General features: G+C 39.7%; 1 long non-coding RNA gene across 1 annotated transcript; it reads left to right on the top strand.

Moving 5' to 3' along the window:
* The first annotated feature begins 1,600 nt into the window (after positions 1-1,600).
* On the top strand, positions 1,601-16,229 carry LOC117521528. Its single transcript, XR_004563959.1, has 4 exons — positions 1,601-1,613; positions 4,318-4,325; positions 11,563-11,564; positions 16,108-16,229. It is a non-coding gene; the product is annotated as an uncharacterized LOC117521528 (long non-coding RNA).
* The last annotated feature ends 2,761 nt before the right edge of the window (positions 16,230-18,990 follow it).

Genomic DNA, 18,990 nt, shown 5'->3' with positions numbered 1-18,990 from the left:
GCACAAGATTTATGCCAGATGCCCTTCCTGACACAACTCCAGTTTTACCTGGAGAAACACACACAGCTGCTGGTGTTCCAAAGAGGTCTTCCATCCAAGTACTAACCAGGTCCCACACTGCTTAGCTTCTGAGATCTGACGGGATCAGGCTTACACAGAGCAGATCGGCTGCAAATTAAAGAGCTGATAATACAGAAAAAAGGTGTTAACCTTATACTCCAGTGCAACTTATATATGGGTTTTGCCACTTCAAGAAGCATTTTTTAATAGGTGCGACTTATACTCCATAAAATACAGTGGTCAATTGTACCCATGGGTATGAAGATGGTAACGGCTATGGTAATCTGATATTTGACCCCAGTGACCTTGACCTCCTGGTTTACAAGCTGACTGCTCAGTCAGTCACAGATTATTGAGACAATAACCTGCTAATGTGACCACAGCTGAAGATCAGACTCTGAACATGCGCGCGCGCACACACACACACAGTTGGGCCGACAACATATTTCTGACAAAAGACTGTATTGTTTAGATTTGTTCGGAGGCTGGGGTGGACATCTGCAGAGGGACAGTTTCCATTACATCAAATCTTCTTGGTCTCCACTCTGCACTCCAACTACATGCCCCCCCCCCCCAACCTCCTGCCATCACTTCACCTTTATTTCACCCCCCTGAGAGACATATCACACAGACTGACAACAACAGAAAGGTCATCCTTTGTGCTGTCTGGTGACAAAGTTTTTCGCACAGTCTAATACCGGCTGATACAGGAAGACATGAACAGTGTGAAGAGACAGATAAACAGACAGACAGACAAAGTAGACATGGATCTGACATCAGCAGCAAAATGTTTCACCTGATTTGGTGTCCATTGCTTCCTCCAGCCTCCTGATCTACCTGCTGTTATCATTTTTATCAGGGTCACCAAGAAGACTGGCTGCTGCTGCTGACAATTTTGACAAGGCCAGTTTCAGGTTTCTAAAGAGAAGTTAACTGTAGGTAAGCACAAGACATGCAGGTGCACAGAAACCAGGCAGGATGGCACAACTCTCTGAAGCAGAAGTGGATTCCATCCATGGGTGTACTGAGGCTGAAATCCAGGAACCGAAGTCACATGGGGTCCGAGATTTTTCTCCCCAAAAATGGTGAATATGCATTCACAATATCAAGCACAATTACAAGTCATAACTCATATCAATGACTGCCAACAGAACACTGTTCACAGGTATGCAAGAGCCAACACACCTCAGGAGACAACTGTATTCTTGTTTATGAAAGCCATCCATCCATCCATCCATGTTCTTGCGCTTTATCCAGAGAAACTTTTAAATAATGTGCATTGTATTACAGCATGAAAAATGTTTTTTTTTTTTTTTTTTTTTTTTTACATTAAGTACAACAATTTATGCAAAATGACTGGAAGACATTTGCACAAGATGTTGGTCAATATTGCACATAACTCTTGAGTCACTGAATAACTCTGTTCATTCAATTTATAAGCAGCAAGTGAAATGTCGGCTGATTATAAACCATAGCACCCTCCAAAATCATATTTAAATTTAACTATGTTAGTCCCATCCATTTCTCCCAAGGGAGAAATGGATAATTATAAAGTTTCCAATGCACCTGTCCTGCATGTCTTTGGATGTGGGAGGAAGCCGGAGCACCCGGAGGGAACCCACGACAACACGGGGAGAATATGCAAACTCCACACAGAAATGCCACAGGTGGGAATTGATCCCATGACCTCCTCGCTATGAGAGAGGAGGATGTTGAAAAAACTGCTCACCATCTGTGACGACAACTCACACCCCCTGCATGCCACTGATGTCCTGTCAGAGCACCTTCAGCAAAAGACTGAGGCCACCAAGGTGCACCACAGAATGTCACAGGAGGTCCTTCCTACCTGTGGACATCAAACTGTATAACTCCTCCCCCTTCTGCAGAATGAAGCCATAACCATCAGAGTGTTTCAGTTACTCAGAGCTATGTGCGATACTGTCTACATCTTTTGCAAGTGTCTTCAGTCATTTTGCATTAACATGTTGTTCTCACTGTAAAAAAAAAAAAAAAAAATTTGAAATCTTTACTGTTTACTGTTTCGGCACGCTGGTAAAACAATTTCCTTCTGGATTAATAAAGTTTGTCTTATTCTTATTCTTAACCACTAACCCACCGTGCCATTTATTTTGTATCATTACTGCGTATTGCATTATTATCATTATACTGATTATTGTATTTAAAAGTTTCTATAGGGGGCAGACAAATCAGTTGAGGTACAAACCAGACAACAAGTCAATCAGTAGACTCATGTCGTTTTAATACATATGTAAGGCAGAGGTCACTGAATGTCCTACTTTGTGGGTGTGTTTGCTCAGCTGCAACTATTGTGCTCAGTGCAAACAACCTCTCATAGCATCTGCCATCGACTCTTCTCCTCCTCCAATACAAATGTTAATGAGGCACATGGGGGGGATCACAGTAATGTGGAATTAATTTGCTTATGTGAGAAAGTGTAGGACGTATCCAGGAAAGGTGCAATTTCCACTGAGTGCCACAGAGAGAACACACAAATATGTCAGATGATAAACCAAAGATACCGTTCTCATTATTGTCATTTTGGATGAATCCTCTATTGCATGTTGTGAAAGACACTTGATGTGAACTGCTTAGGACATAAGTCAGCCTTCAGAGAAATGTGACAGGAAAATATTATCTCATGTTCGCTCCACAGTCACTCTGGCACCAAACCATCTATTGACATTCACCCACTGGATTCTCACACAAAATTCACTATTGTCCATGAATACAGCTATTAAAAATGCTGTGCACTGCTGCCCTCTGTTTCCTCTCCCACTATGTGCGCTCAAAACTGAAACACATTCATGTGTGAAATACTTTGAGTTTGTTTTTAGTTATCCATCAACACTAATGCCCCCCCCAAAAAAAAACCCCAAAAATAGAATGCAATGCTACAATACCCTCGGCTGTATGACCATTATCTTCTATATAATTTGCAGTTGTTCAACTGATATTCCAGTGCGAAGTGTGTATGTATATATATACAGTGGTGTCAAAAGTACACACATTTGTTACTTAAGTAGAAGTATAGATACTGCAGTTTAAAAACACTCTGGTAAAAGTTGAAGTATCAACTTGACCTCTTTACTCAAGTAAAAGTGAAAAAGTATGTGCTCCAAAACCTACTTAAAGTATAAAAGTATAAAGTAACCTTTAAAAAAAAAAAAAAAAAGGTAGATGCCACTATATGAATTGAAAGCTTAATTTAAAAACTGATTCGTTCTACATGTGGCCCAAGACCCAAAACCCAAAATTACCCCCCAACACCACCTGCACGAAAATGTTTCAATTCTAGAAGCTCTGAAATGCAATCTGGGACTATTCCAGACAATAAACTGCAGTGAGTGTAGCATCCATTTAGTGAAGGAAAAAAAAAAACAACTTTCCTTATTCAAATTAATTCCAGTAGTATTCTGCTCTTACTAGGATGCAGCAGTTTTCTAGTTTGGCAGATAGTTCTGGAGGAAATCACTGAAGAAATTAACAAACTGAAAATATGGTTTGACTGAAACAAACAGTCATTAAACTTAAATTAGACAGGGATGAAATGGAGGTGTAATAGTCACTAGGTGTTCACAGGAAACATTTATGTACGTATGTATTTATTTATGTATGTTCATTGTTAGTTGCTTTTATATTTTCTGTTGTGTTTCTATTCAGGTTCTTTTTGCCTCTTTCTCTAGAATTGTATATAATAATAATTAGATTATTAATATATAAACAAAAATAAATTTAAGAAATATTACAACTTGAAAACAAATGCACCCGAACGTGATGAGAGCTGCAATTGCTAAATGCTAACTTTTAACATTGAAAATGCCATAGACATGCTAACGCGTTAGCGTCGCTCCCGTTTTTAAGTTATAAAATACATCTATCAACTGTTTCAGAAGACCATAACAGGTCGGTTTAACATAGAAAAGGTAAATAATACTCACAGAAGTATGCTCTTTAGGATTTTAGCGGGGGGAAATTAAGCGAAAGAAAGAAAGAATAAACGAAGCAATGGTCGAAGAATTGCTTCAATCTGCGAACCACTGCTTGGTTCACGGTTCAAAGCAAAGCCGCGCTGCAGAAAAGTTGATTACAGGCGCACATGACGTGAAATATATATATATATATATAAACATTAAACTGAAGCCAAGAGTAACGAGGCTGTTTGTTTTAAAAATGTAAAGAATAGAAAGTACAGATACTTGTGTGAAAATGTAATGAGTAGAAGTCAGAAGTAGGCAGAAAAATAAGTAATGGAGTAAAGTATAGATACCTAAAAAGTGTACTTAAGTACAGTAACGAAGTATTTGTACTTAGTTACTTGACACCTCTGTATATATATATATCTATATCTATATATATAAATTATACATTTGTTGTTATTTGCATTCATTATTAACATTCTATTCTCTTGCGTACAATTTGTACATGTTCAGTAAAGCCCCTCTATCAATCAATCAATCAATCAATCAATCAAAAAAAATTTCCATTTTAACAGCATCTGGAGGAGGGTGTACGTGTGTGCATACATAAGCTTTTGACAAAAGCGGAATTTAGGTTTGAGTTAGTGGAAGTTAACGTGCACACTGACGTCTGGGAAGTCTTTTAAATGACTCCAGAGGTGTTATCAGTTTCCAAAAACGGTGTTTTCAGTTTTAGAAGATATAATGTATGACAAAGAGGTTATATTAACTTTTATATTTATTTATTTATTTTGAAGGTTTTGCAAATTTATGCAATGTTCAATTTTTTGTACATCAACAATTTATGCAACGTTTCGGATCTGTTTAAAGCAGTTCTCTTTGCAGACGATATAAACCTGTTTTGTTCAGGAGAAAATTTGCAACAATTATTATCTGATTTAGAAACTGAAATGATGGTTTGATATTAATAAATTATCACTAAATTTGTCTAAAACTAAAATAATGTTATTTGGAAATTATAAAAAAGACATACAAATTCAGTTAAATATACAAGGGGTAAACATAGAACAGATCAAAGAGAATACATTTTTAGGTGTCATTATTGATGAAAGAATTAATTGGAAAGCTCATATTCAACATATTCAAAAGAAAGTATCAAAAAGTATTGCAGTATTAAATAAAGCAAAGCATGTTCTTGATTGCAGAGCACTACATACTCTGTATTGTTCATTGGTTGCACCCTATCTGAATTACTGTGCTGAACTTTGGGGCAACAATTATAAAACTACATTGCAACCATTATTCATTCTCCAAAAAAGAGCATTAAGAACAATTCACAATGCAGGTTATCGAGACCACACCAACCCATTGTGCATTAAATCTAAAATATTAAAACTCCACAATATGATTGTATTTAAGACTATTCAGTTAATGTATAAAGTGAAAAATAAGAAACTACCCTTTAGAATTCAAGAATTTTTCACAGAGAGGGAAAATATAATCTAAGGGTCTTGTGTTATTTTAAAATTGCAGGGGCTCGGATGACCATGAAAGAATTCTGTGTGTCCATTTGTGGCCCTAAAAGATGGAATAAACTGATTGAAGAACTCAAGCGATGTTCAAATATTCATTCATTCATCTTCTACTGCTTAGTCCAATTAAGGGTCACAGGGGGCTGCAGCCTATCCCAGCAGCCATAGAGCGTGAGACGGGGTACACCCAGGACAGGATGCCAGTCTGTCGCAGGGCCACAAACAGACAAACAAACCATTCGGAAGATTCAGACGGCTTTCGGTGGCTTTTCAGTCGTGTGACTATCCGAGAAATTGTGGAAGAGCTGGGCATGTCACAACATGTCCTGTGAGGCTTCAACACGGTGGTGCTTTTTCTCCGCCATCAGCTTCATGCCAAAGCCATCAGCATGCAACTCTTTTCATGGCAAAATCTTTTGTCACAGTGGATTGTGCCAAAAAAGTGCTTATGTCCAATTCTTCCACAATTTCTCAGATAGTCACATGACGGTCCCACATCACCACAGCGTTCACTTTGGAAATGATCCAGTCATTTCAGCATGCTGATGGGCACCCAGAGTGCGGCACACTCTGCACTGTTGTGCAGCCAACTTTAAACCGGTTGTACCACTCCTTAATCTGTGTGATGCCCATAGCATCGTCACCGAAAGCCGTCTGAATAATGCGAATGGTTTCCACCTGGCTGTCGCCCAGTTTCTGGCAAAATCTGATGCAGTCGTGCTGCTCCAGTCGTTCCGCCATTTCCTTGCAAAGAAAAAACGACAAGAGACAACACCCATCCTCACACAAAGGCTGCTTACAAGCAAATGACGCAATTGACAGGCGTGAAAAAAAATCACGCATGCACACGAAGGTTCAAGGTTGGCTCATGCAAGCACATGTGATTCAAATCTATCGGGTTTTTGCAAAAAATAAAAAGGTCGGATACTTTTCTAACAGACCTCGTATGTCCTTTTTGGTTACTGTAGCAACATGGCGGTGCAACATGGCAGCCTCCATGATGTGACCCGCTCCTATATAGACATAAAGGACTCATTCTAACACAGATTAATTGCTGCAGGTAATTAGAACTAATGAACAAATGATTACGACTGCTATATTCCATTTGTTGTCATAAACGCCTCTAAATCCGACATACTGTAGCTTTAAACAAATGAAATTCTGCAGACTTTCTCACTTGGCAACAAGCCTTGATATGTGTTCTGTGCCCTAAAGCATAGGATGTGTGGAAGTGATACACAATCACAATGATTCATGTCTAACATTTTTTACAGTAACCATAGCAATGGTACACCCTAACAACAACAGGCAGCCAGTGACATTTCAAAGGTCACATCTCTGATGTTTTAGCTCAATTCAATGAGGTCTTTCTGGTATGGATTTACTCCCTCAAAGCCTCATTTTGAATTCAAGCACTGTCTCAGAAACTACATCATCTCACTGACCCATCACATCATGGAAAATACAACTCAACTTTTAACATCTCCAGAAAGAGTAAAACGACAGTAAAAGAAACAGCCATTCTTATTTTGGAGTTTCCACTGACTGATCCCACCCCTCCATTAAAATGCCATCGAGCTGACTGTTACACATATGCAGCATAACTCAATGACACCTTTTACAGTTGCTCCATTGTGCACAACTGTGTTCCAATCAAAGTCACTCTGGCTGAATGAACACATTCCAGGCAGGAAGCTGATCCTGGAAGACATGTAACACACTGAAGACATTTAGGCTGATGCTCTTTCAGGCAGCATTATGTCAGTTTGTGGCTCATGAAACACAAAAAGTGGAGCTCGGTGGGAGTTTTAGAGCAGAGAAATGAGACGCCAAGTAAGATCGAGACTCACTCGTAGCAACTGAAAGGTTGGTTGTTAGAAAAACTGAAAAACAAGCAAAACTCGAATGAAAACTAATGTTTTGTTTTCCAGATATGATTATGGCTCATAAAATATGATGGAACCAAACTATGGCAGATAATGTGCATTTCAGTGGGCATTGTTGATTTCTAATACCAGCATATCAGGAGTAACATGGTGAAAAGTTCAGTTACTTGACTGTTCCACTGTATGGAAGCGACTGGCTGGCCAAAAACGGACTCCCACTGGGCTGACCTTACAGTCAGTTGTACGGACAAAACTGGAATGTTTTCAGAGCAGTTCAACCAACAGCAAATAGAAAGTGAAGACTCCTGCAGGCTGTAATGAGGCTGTTTTTTGGGGGAAGACAGCATGACTTTTTTAGTGCTGGTGAAATATGCACAACCCACAGTCAGTCTCTTTTGATACTGACTGTAATACACAGTGAATTTTGCAGTGTTAAATTAAAACTGTAGCAAGCGCATATGGTCTCATTCAAGAGTGTTACAACCCCAATTCCAATAAAGTTGGGACATTGTATGAAATAGACTGATACTTTTTTTTTGTGCAAATATTTGCAAATGGTGATGATCCTCACCCCATCTTTGCTTGTGAACGGTTGAGCCTTTTGGGGATGCTCTTTTTATACCCAGTCATGATACTCAGCTGTTTCCAATTAACCTGTTCACCTGTGGAATGTTCCAAACAGGTGTTCTTTGAACATTTATCAGCTTTCTCAGTCTTTTGTTACCACTGTCCCAGCTTTTTTAAAATTTGTTGCAGGCATCGATTTCAAAATGAGCAAATATTTGCACAAAATCAATAAAATGTATCCGTTTGAACATGTATTCAACTGAATATAGGTTGAAGAGGATTTGCAAATCATTGTATTCTGTTTTTATTTACATTTTACACAACGTCCCAACTTCATTGGAATTGGGTTTGTAAATGAACCCTATCATGATCTATATAGGGGTCACTAACTCTACCCGTGGATATGAACCCTGTATTTTTCTATTTGTACCTGCTGCAACCAGCGTCCAGTGTTTCCAAACTCCTGATTGGCTGAGCACACCTGAATTAGTTAATTAGCAGTGGGTGGAGCAGGGAATATTGGAAAACATACAGGGAAGGTGATCTCAAAGAGCATGTTTGGTGACTCCTGACATACACACCATCTCTATTAGTCTTGATCAGCTTGATTTAACACTCTCTAATAGAGTTGACTTATCACTATGATAGAGTGGAGTAGAGTTGAAAGTTGTGAAAACCTGAAGCAACTTCCTGGTCTTTTATAAAATATGTGCTTTACCCGAATCAATGTCAGTTTTAGTTTATTTTAATATATCATGTAAAATAAATGTCCACATTAAACATAGAATGAGATTGATTCATGTCACATGGAACCAAATTGTTTGATAATTAAAAGTAGCCTCCTGGAATCATCGTAGCCCATGCAAAGCCGTCATAATGAAGGGTCTTCTTAAAGCCGCTTTCACACTGGGCCCACTTCGAGTTGCTTCTGGGGTGTCATGACGACGCAGGAATGTCTGTGTCAGGTGCACGCAGCAGGGGGCAGAGAGGAGGCTGCAGCCAGACTGTGCAGTCTGATTTCTCTTCTAGTTTATATTTGTTCTTGTGCTGAGCTGCAGGTCTGCGCTCTGAGTTCTGTTATAGTTTATCTTTCTTCGTCTGACTGCGAGCTGCATGCACACGTGAACGAACCATCCGTGAGTAAATGTGGAGATGTCTGGAGTTATACTTGATGTGGACATGTCCTGTTTCTGACAGTCAGTCTGTGAGCAGGAATTATGTCCTTTTTTGTCCTTAACAGAATGATGCGAGAGTTTGAGGGAAGAGTGAGGAACTGCAGCAGCCAGCCAGTTTTTTTTTTTTCTTTTAATTGTTCACATTTGCACGCACAAACAAATCGTCCATGAGTGGACTGGAGATATCCAGACTTTTTACTGGATGTGGATATGTTCTGTCTCTGTCAGTCAGTCTGTGAGCAGAACTTTTATGGACTTTGTTTAAACACTTTTGTGAGAGAAGAGCAAGGAGCTGCAGCTGCAATCAGCAGCATTTTTTTCTGTTCTTTTTTGATTGTGAGGGTGTGGCTTCCAGTCACGTGGAGTACCGTTGCATTGCTCTGATTTGTGCTGAAACCACTTAATTTCTGCCTATAGCACAGGACACAAAAAAATTAAACATGTTTAATTTTTGGCGTCCGATTTGCTTCGTCCTTTGTGCTCCTCACGCTGTTGTGGAGTTGAGCTACATTGTCTCTGCACTGAGTTGCTTCCATGCGGCGTTGTCATGACGCCACACGACGCAACTCGAAGTGGGCCCGGTGCCCGGTGTGGGCCCAGGTGCTGCCTGTTGTGTCACGATGACGCAGGAATTTCTGCGTCAGGTGCACGCAGCAGGGGGCAGAGAGGAGGTGAGAATGGAGCCTGCAGGTTCTCTGCACAGAGAAGTCAGAGTGCACAGTTTGGCTGCAGACAGACTGTGCACTCTGACTTCCCTTCTACTTGTTGTTGTGCTGAGCTGCAGGGCTGCGCTCTGAGACCTGTTATAGTTTTTCCTCCTTTGACTGCGAGATGCGCACGCATGAACGAACCGTCCATGAGTAAATGTGGAGATGTCTTGGCGTTCTACTTGATGTTGACATGTCCTGTCTCTGGCAATCAGTCTGTGAGCAGGACTTATGTCCTTTTTTAACTGTAATGAGAGAGTTTGAGGAGAGAAAGGAACTAACTGCCTGCAGACAATTTTTTTTCTTTTAATTGTTCACATGAGCACGCGTGAATGAACCATCCCGTCCGTGAGTGGACTGGAGATGTCCGGACTTTTTACTGGATGTCTCTGGCAATCAGTCTGTGAGCAGGACTTTTATGGATTTTATTTAAACACATTTGTGAGAGAAGAAGCTGCAGCCATTTCACAGTGCCTCTCTTCACCAGACAGCTCCACACAGAGAGGAGCAGCAGCTGCAATCAACATTTTTTTTCCTGTGGTCTTTTTTTTTTAGTTTTTACTGCATTGAGTACACGGTATAAAAACAATCCTGCGTGATTTATACTTTGGGAACAACGGAACACGGCAGAAATCATAAAATGGCGTCGGGTAGCGCAGTCTTTCGAGGCTGTGGCTTCCGAGTCACCCCGAGTAACGCCTCTTTGCCCCGAGTTACTCCTCTTTGCCCCGAGTTGTGCTGGAACCACTTCCTTTCTGCGTCGAGCACAGGATGCCAAAAAAAATAAACAGGTTTAATTTTTCGGCGCCCGACTTGCTTCCTCCTTTGCGCCCCTTGTTAGACGTTAGTAATAGTCTAACAGTACCTGGATGATCTACTGCCTCCATAGTGTGCAAACGGACTACACAACCCTATCCCATTACAAAGCTGCAGCCTGGTAACCGAAGCAGAAGAGCTTCCCAGAAAATTCAAAGAAGTGAACAGTAAGCATACATGAACTGTAGTGATGTCCAAAGTGCAGTAGCATTGCACAAATATACATGAGGAACCATTTAAAAAAGTCTGCTGTTTCAAAGTAGAATTTATTTGCAGCATACATTGGTACTATGTGTATATGCATCATCTGTAAACATCCAGGTCAAAGGACAGGTAATATGGCAGTGGCATAGTACGTCCAAATTGTGTCCCTACTACTCGCTCACTTACTTCTAGTAAGTACTACAGTAATAGTTGAGTAGAATGTATTAACCAAGTGACTAAGTATTCTGATGTAGAGCAAATCTTTAGGGTCCTAGTGATTCCTGTCTTACTGTATATTAGTGACGCTTGGACATTAACCGGTCAACTAATGTGAAGAATGGATGTCTTTGGTACTAAGATCTATTCAGAGAATCCTTGGGTACCTCTGGAATTACTTTGTGTCAGGTATATTGGTTATTTAGGGAGACTCAGATGAGAAGTATCACTTGCATTGTAAGAGAACAGCGATTAGGACATACTGTCCATGTTGCGTGTTTTTCTCTGGGCATATTCCAGCACATAGATGCCTCAGTGTTGAGGACCCAAGCAGCTGGAGAAGACTAATTTCAATTTATTTTCATTTATATAGCGTCAAATCACAACAAAGTTGCTTCAAGGCGCTTCACACAAGTAAGGTCTAACCTTACCAACCCCCAGAGCAAGCACACAGGCGACAGTGGTAAGAAAAAACTCCCGCTGAGGAAGAAACCTCAAGCAGACCAGACTCAAAGGGGTGACCCTCTGCTTGGGCCATGCTGCAGACACAAATTACAAAACAACTCACAAAATGAATATACAGGAAATGTCACCGGTGCACAGGACAGGAGGGGATGCCCACGTTTCTCCTGGCTGCAGAAGATAAATGGTTACTTTTGAGAGGTGAGGATGGACTACCTCTGTCTACCTGGATGTTTTCCATCCAGGACTTGAGTTGACCTAAAAATTAAATAAATAAAACAGACTTACTGATGGGGAAAATGGTGAATTATGCCATGTTGTCAAGGAGTATCTCAAAGGAAAATGATATTGAAGTAAAGCAAAGCAATAGTGCAAGGTAACTTGTTTTAGGAGCGCTACATGCAGTAGTACTGCAATATGTGAACCACTGAGTGTGACAGAAACTCTTATTTTCTTCTCCCTTGCATAAATCATGCATTTTTCATCCCCTGGTTGACACCCAAAAATCCTCCAGGATAAGACAAAACCAAATTATTTTGTCCCAACCCACTGAATTAAACATAAAGCAGCACAAGTGTCCCAGCTGCCCATTCTTAAAAGATGAGTTTCCATTACAGATTTTCTTAAGAGTTAACCGATATTTTAAGAATGACAACAAGACACTATAGTGGAAAGAAAGTGTTTCTATTAATTGATTGATTGAATGCGACTGCTCAGTTTTGTCATCTCACAATAACAGTTATTCAGTTATTCCAGCAAGAACTGGTGGAACAATAAGTCCTGCTAAATACGCTAAATACTGGCAATTTATTGTTCTGTTTATCCAATTCAATACTGCCATAATGCCATCTCAGGTTTTCTCTCTCTCTTCCACCAATATCTCTGTGTTGGTTCATCTATACTTAAGTTTCATGACCCGACAGCTCAGATCAGGTCTGAGAACACGCATTGGTGAGGTGCATCTCTGCTCCCACTAAATACAGAATTCTCATAGATCCAAGATGGCAGCCACATTGACAGACCTGGCTCAACCCCCCCCCCCCCCCCCCCCCAAAAAAACCCTCCACACAGCTTGTAACAGTATCCGGGTGATCTACTACCTCCATAGAGTGTAAATGACCAATGAAAGACTGCACAGCATGGCTGTTTCTAGTGTGATTATCAGGTTACAACTTATACAGATTTACTTAACCCATAAAAGTAGAAATGACCTGAAACCAGACGCAGGAGCATCAAGACGGGCAGTTCCACGGTGACTGATGTTACATTCAGAGAGGAAGCAGGCCTTTTGAAATGACCAGGAGTGTTACTATCTTATGAAAGACATAACAGGGACAAGGTCTACTTGATAGAAGTTGGACACTTTGTTGGTGCTTAGTACACGTTGGTGGTAGTCAATACTATGACGTGACTGACATTACAAAAAAACAGCCATTAAGAAAATTTCTAAACTTTATTGCAACTTTGTCTTCAAACTATACAGGGTTAACATTCTAGGATATAAAGTTGCAAGCAATTGTCATTCTGCTGCTCCTTGCCATGTTATAAATCAAACACATGAACTGAATGATTGCGTAATTATGTGTGACTGACATTATGTGGCTGATGTTTAAAGTTAGAAAAAAATAATTTCATAAAACAATGTACTTTGACTGGCAATTGCTATATTCTATAATCTGACATCATCATCAAAAGCCTGCTAATGAGTCTTTCATTGGATTTAGGTGTGTTGGAACAGGGAGACAACTAAGAGTGTCAGGAAGGTAGCTCTCGAGGACCAAACTTGGGCACCCCTGCTTTACACGATGTCGGTTTTTAATGCGGTGCTGCCTGAGGGACCGAAGGTCACGGGCATTCAATGTTGGTTTTCAGCCTTGTTGCTTACGTGTAGAAAGTTCTCCAGATTCTCTAAATCTTATGATTATATTATGGACTATAGATGATGGAATCCCTAAATTCCTTGCAACTGAATGTTTCGAAGCATTGTTCTTAAACTGTTGGACTATTTTTTCACGCAGTTGTTCACAAAGTGGTGATCCTCACCCCATCTTTGCTTGTGAACGGCTGAGCATTTTGGGGATGCTCCTTTTATACCCAATCATGACACTCACCTGTTTCCAATTAACCTGTTCACCTGTGGAATCTTCCAAACAGGTGTTCTTTGAGCATTCATCAACTTTCCCAGTCTTTTGTTGCCCCTGTCCCAGCTTTTTTGAAATGTTTCAGGCATCCATTTCAAAATGAGCATATATTTGCACAAAAACAAAAACGTCTATCAGTTTGAACATTAAATATCATGTTTTTGTGGTGTATTCAATTGAATATAGCTTGAAGAGGATTTGCAAATCATTGTATTATGTTTTTATTTACATTTCACACAACCCAATTCCAACTTCATTGGAATTGGGGTTGCACATGTTTGTCTACCATATCTGAATCATTATCTGGATCAAGACCAAACTACACCAATGGATGCACAAATACAGTACCCTCAGCACTAATCTTTGATCCTGATTACCTTTTATCCTGATCTTTGATCCTGATGATCCTCATCACTCATCTTTGCTAATTGCTTAACTTTAAACATGACTGCTGACCTTTGATCCTGATCTTTGACTCTAACCACTCATCTTGAGTCTAAACAATGCGGCAGACAGCCAGCCGATCATTATTACTGATGTTTGATCTTGATCCAAAATCTTTCATCCTGAATGTTAATCCTGATGACTGATCTTTGATCCTGACATTTAATCCTGATCAGTGAATGTAGGTCTTGACTGGTTTGATTTCTTGGAGAAGGTTTTGTTTTCTTTGCCTTTTGTGTGTTTGCCTTGCATTGATCCTGTAATGTGAATCAAAGGAATCAGAATTATGAGCCAGATACTGAGTAAAGACGGGAAATTAATATATCAAAATTAAGATCCACATCAATATTTAATAAACTCTTCATTGAAACCTGTTCAAACTAAGACAGAAATAGCAATAAAAGCATAACTTCCTTGGTGGTGAAAATGCTGTTTAATAGTTTGTTGATCCATACAGAATTTCTGATGTAACACCAAAAACTGTGTAAGTAGTTTAATTTATGAACACAACAGTGGAAAAATAGCACCCAATCTCAACTCATAAAATATCTCAGAAACACAGCGTTGATCATCATTGCTGATCTACAGACAGATTTTCTTGCACATTTTTCATGTTTATATTTACCCTTCAAGTCAGCAAAGTAAGCAGGTTATTGTTTTCACTGGTGTGTGTGTGTGTGTGTGTGTATGGACAACATAACTTAAAAATAGCTGGACAGATTTCCTTTAAACTTGGTGGGAATTTTAATTGGCTAGATAGAGATGATTTTATTTTGGAGAAGTGCGGTCAAAGATCAAGGTCAAGGAAAACATGATATGAGAAAAAAAAAATCTTTTTCAGATATCTCAACAGCCAAGTAGCCTAGAAAGGTCAAACTTGGTGAGAACATTATTTGGATCAACATTTATAGGTGGTTAGATTTTGGAGTAATTTGGTCAAAGAACAAAGGTAAAGGAATACATAGTTCTAAAAACAGGATTTTGTTGTTATATATCTCAACCAAGAAGCCTAGATGGATGGTGTGACACATATATTAATCAGCAAAATATTTGTGATTGATTGGTATGAGTGATTTCATAATGAAGTCACACAGAAGTGATTTGATGGAGCCATACTGTACATGTACATTTTTATTGAGGTGTGTAGAGTGCACAGGGTTTGCATCAGCCCTCTGATGCCTTTCATTCATTCTTGAAGTCATGTGTACATGTGACTTTTTTATGACAGGAACACAATGGGAGGACAGTGTGTGTCGGGTCAATACCAAACTCTTTGCGTCCTCTTGAGCTTCTCTTACACATGTCCCAGTTGTTAATTTATTACAGTAAAAACGTGGAGAAAGTGCTACAGCAGTGTAAACCTTACCTTCAACAATCTGCAGAGCGGCAGAAAGCCAGCAGAACACAAGCAGACGCAGCACAAGTGACCACCTGATGCACACAAAAGTCACACATGATGGAGGTAACCATGCTCAACAGCACATTCAAAACTTTTGAGCACATTTGTACTTTTACTTGCATGTGTACTTTAACTTATTATCTGTTTTAATTTGGTTTTTATCTGTTTTATTATGATGTTTTAACTGCAAATTATATTATGGGAAATGTGCAATAATTTTCCATAGGCATGCAAGCAGTATACTGTTTTGTTGTTGTATTTATTGATTTTTGAGACAGAAATGTTTGCAGAGCACTTGAAGTCCAAGACAAATTTCCCTTTGGGGACAATCAAGTGTATCGTATTGTATCATATTGTATTTGGACTTAAAAAAGGTGAATTGGAATCATTATGAAAATAAAAATAACATTGCTGAAAACCCTCTGTGGCAAAACTGAGGTACAGTCTGGAAAAGTTTCAGCAGCCAATCAAAGCCCAATTCATTTTCTTTACAAGTAAAGAATGGAGATAGCAAGTCTTACCCTGGAAACATTTCAGCAGGTAAATCAAAAAAGATGCAGGTTTGGAAATTATCTTTAAGTGCATGTGTGTGTGATGAAATTCCAGTAATTCCCGTGGTCGCCGGCCTCACTCTGCCAACCTGGACCTGAAGTCACACTGCTCGCTCTCTCTCTCTCTCTCTACAGTACAAAGGGTCTCTCAGTTCTTAACCGACTGACGCCCAGGCCCACGGAGGAGAGAAATTTGATTCCTTAGAGGGGGGAGTGGAGGGGCATGTAACGGGGACTCCCGTAACTCACTTGAGTGGACCCTCTTAACTCACTTGTAAGTGTCATGGGTCACGTTTTTGGTGTTTGTTTCTGACCTCAGTGTTATTCTAGTCCTGGCAGTTATCTCCTGTGTGTGATTATTTTGGTGTTAGTCTTCCTTGTATTAGATATTCTTTGAGTTTATCGCCTTTATGTCTGCCATCAGACATGATAATTTTTAAAATTCGTCATAACATACTTTGCATGAATGCAGTAAAAGTGTGTTAATATGAAGAGTTTTGAAAATATCATGTGGGTTTAAAATTGAGTAGGTTATATATGAGCTATATAACAGTGAGACAGTACTGCAATGTTGCTGTGGGCAGTTTCTCAGTGGGGACGATGACGTATCAAAGTTGCGCTTTTTAAAAAAAAAATCATTTTGACATAATTCGTTTTGACATTCAATCTCACGATGTAGCAATGTCAGAATGATACTGACACAACACTATGATGTGGTTAGGTTCCTCAAGCATATTTTGACGTATTTTTAACAGAGGCCATCAAATATGGCCATCGGGTATTGCAAAGACTGCGTCCGTCTGTCCATGCTCAGCATAAGTCCAGTCCTATTACTACCAGAGTCTTCTAATTCACAGGGAACATTCTTGGGACATAGACCTTGGACAAGTTCAAAGATGGCTAACCTTGACCTATTTTAAGAGGTCAAAAGGCCACATTCTGTTTCCTATTTTCATGCTCACATGGCCTATCAATCAATCAATCAACTTTTTTCTTGTATAGCGCCAAATCACAACAAACAGTTGCCCCAAGGCGCTCCACATTGCAAGGCAAGGCCATACAATAATTATGAAACACAGTCTACGTCTAAAGCAACATAACCAAGGGATGGTCCAGGGTCACCCGATCCAGCCCTAACTATAAGCCTTAGCGAAAAGCAAAGTTTTAAGCCTAATCTTAAAAGTAGAGAGGGTATCTGTCTCCCTGATCTGAATTGGGAGCTGGTTCCACAGGAGAGGAGCCTGAAAGCTGAAGGCTCTGCCTCCCATTCTACTCTTACAAACCCTAGGAACTACAAGTAAGCCCGCAGTCTGAGAGCGAAGCGCTCTAATGGGGTAATATGGTACTACGAGGTCCCTAAGATAAGATGGGACCTGATTATTCAAAACCTTATAAGTAAGAAGAAGAATTTTAAATTCTATTCTAGCATTAACAGGAAGCCAATGAAGGGAGGCCAACACGGGTGAGATATGCTCTCTCCTGCTAGTCCCCGTCAGTACTCTAGCTGCAGCATTCTGAACCAACTGAAGGCTTTTTAGGGAACTTTTAGGACAACCTGATAATAATGAATTACAATAGTCCAGCCTAGAGGAAATAAATGCATGAATTAGTTTTTCAGCATCACTCTGAGACAAGACCTTTCTGATTTTAGAGATATTGCATAAATGCAAAAAGGCAGTCCTACATATTTGTTTAATATGCGCTTTGAATGACATATCCTGATCAAAAATAACTCCAAGATTTCTCACAGTATTACTAGAGATCAGGGAAATGCCATCCAGAGTAACGATCTGGTTAGACACCATGCTTCTAAGATTTGTGGGGCCAAGTACAATAACTTCAGTTTTATCTGAGTTTAAAAGCAGGAAATTAGAGGTCATCCATGTCTTTATGTCTGTAAGACAATCCTGCAGTTTAGCTAATTGGTGCGTATCCTCTGGCTTCATGGATAGATAAAGCTGGGTATCATCTGCGTAACAATGAAAATTTAAGCAATACCGTCTAATAATACTGCCCAAGGGAAGCATGTATAAAGTGAATAAAATTGGTCCTAGCACAGAACCTTGTGGAACTCCATAATTAACTTTAGTCTGTGAAGAAGATTCCCCATTTACATGAACAAACTGTAATCTATTAGACAAATATGATTCAAACCACTGCAGCGCAATGCCTTTAATACCTATGACATGCTCTAATCTCTGTAATAAAATTTTATGGTCAACAGTATCAAAAGCAGCACTGAGGTCCAACAGAACAAGCACAGAGATAAGTCCACTGTCCGAAGCCATAAGAAGATCATTTGTAACCTTCACTAATGCTGTTTCTGTACTATGATGAATTCTAAAACCTGACTGAAACTCTTCAAATAGACCATTCCTCTGCAGGTGATCAGTTAGCTGTTTTACAACTACCCTCTCAAGAATCTAGGGTATTTTAGCATTGTGTTATATTTCCTTCTTCCAACACATCAATTTTGAGGACAATATGCTGACTTACTGCCTAACACAGACCCCCCCGACAGGTGCCTCTTTAATTAGATAATCAGTGTTATTCACATTGCCTGTCAGCGGTCACAGTGTTATGGCTGATCGGTGTAGCCTTTAACAAAAATGTCACATAAACCATACTGGAATAATTGCTATTTTTATGCATAGTCCATACATATTTGTACAAACTGCTTATCAATCAATCAATCAATTTTTTTATATAGCGCCAAATCACAACAAACAGTTGCCCCAAGGCGCTTTATATTGTAAGGCAAGGCCATACAATAATTATGTAAAACCCCAACGGTCAAAACGACCTCCTGTGAGCAAGCACTTGGCTACAGTGGGAAGGAAAAACTCCCTTTTAACAGGAAGAAACCTCCAGCAGAACCAGGCTCAGGGAGGG

This window comes from Thalassophryne amazonica, chromosome 12 (genome assembly GCF_902500255.1).
Source record: "Thalassophryne amazonica chromosome 12, fThaAma1.1, whole genome shotgun sequence".
Lineage (NCBI taxonomy): Eukaryota > Metazoa > Chordata > Actinopteri > Batrachoidiformes > Batrachoididae > Thalassophryne > Thalassophryne amazonica.
Note: the sequence above shows the minus strand (reverse complement) of the source record. Positions and strands in the feature narration are given on the sequence as shown.